At 35.0% G+C, this 1,141-nt stretch overlaps 1 long non-coding RNA gene across 1 annotated transcript; it reads left to right on the top strand.

Moving 5' to 3' along the window:
• The first annotated feature begins 349 nt into the window (after positions 1-349).
• On the top strand, positions 350-953 carry LOC125503634. The gene is made up of 2 exons (XR_007281000.1): positions 350-465; positions 797-953. It is a non-coding gene; the product is annotated as an uncharacterized LOC125503634 (long non-coding RNA).
• The last annotated feature ends 188 nt before the right edge of the window (positions 954-1,141 follow it).

Raw genomic sequence — 1,141 nt, 5'->3', positions numbered from 1 at the left:
CTGTCAGAAGCTTTCAAATTAGGCAGGTTAGAAATCCCCTAAAATTATCAAAAATCCCTGAACTAGGTGGAACTTAGTTAAGCGGATGATAAGCGGTGTCGCTTTACGTATTTAACATAGAGTAAGTAAAATAAGAGAGGTGGCGATCATATGGGCGTCCTTGTCACCGCGTTACGCAGGTAGTTTTCTGCCAAGAAGTTCTGAGCATGTGCGAAACGTGCAGGACATAGTGAAAATAAAATAAGGGTCGGTCAAATCAGTTCTGTCCTTTTTCAACTTGCAGAACAACGCGGCTGGATATTATTCTTGAATTGCTAAGTTGACTTTGCTAAATGAAATTAATCTAAGAATTAAATTTATCCTTATTTTAACCACGTTTCCGATTGATCGGTCGAGTTAAAATAATTTCATATTTCTAATACCTGTACGGTATTAATACCTTCAAATAACATTTGCTGTCGAGACGTAAGTATTGCATCGTAACATAGTAGTATTTTTTGTGAATATTACCATTTTTTGTTTACTCTTTCTTGTTCGTTTGTATAATTATAATTGCATAAAGATGAGTCCTCCTGATGATCGTGTTCTTTTCGTATATTAAATAGCATCAAACTGCAAAATTTACTATTTTAAAGAGGGTAATCTTGAAAACTACGCAAAAACCGGTTATTCGAATTCTCTGATCCAAAAAAAGATATTAATCGTCGCAGAAAATGATTTGAAATAATGGAACTCTTTCTTCTAAAAGAACGGCTTAGAATTAGAACTTTGCCTGGCCAAAGTTGTTATTTATGAGTCCAGCATGGAACAGAATCCTGCAGCACATAAATAGAGGACTTCTGGTGGGGATTCCTACTCCTATAGGGCACAAGTTTAGCTACCCAGTTCATCGTTTTGGGACTCTTTGGAAGACAATTTGTGTTTTTTACTTAATAAATGTTATTTTATTTTGATTTAGGTATATATTATTTCATTCCCTGCCATGGATCCCTTTAAATTTGGATCAAAATTGCGAGTGTTACAATTTCGATATCCTTACACATTGGAGTCTCGGCTCATTATTAATGGAAATAGGAATTTGTTTGCACCCTGTTGAGTAAACAGCACATTTTCTATTACCATTAATAACCGAGAGAACATG

Source organism: Dendroctonus ponderosae, unplaced genomic scaffold (genome assembly GCF_020466585.1).
Source record: "Dendroctonus ponderosae isolate FM_Combo_2020 unplaced genomic scaffold, Dpon_F_20191213v2 Dpon_F_20191213_2095, whole genome shotgun sequence".
NCBI lineage: Eukaryota > Metazoa > Arthropoda > Insecta > Coleoptera > Curculionidae > Dendroctonus > Dendroctonus ponderosae.
Note: the sequence above shows the minus strand (reverse complement) of the source record. Positions and strands in the feature narration are given on the sequence as shown.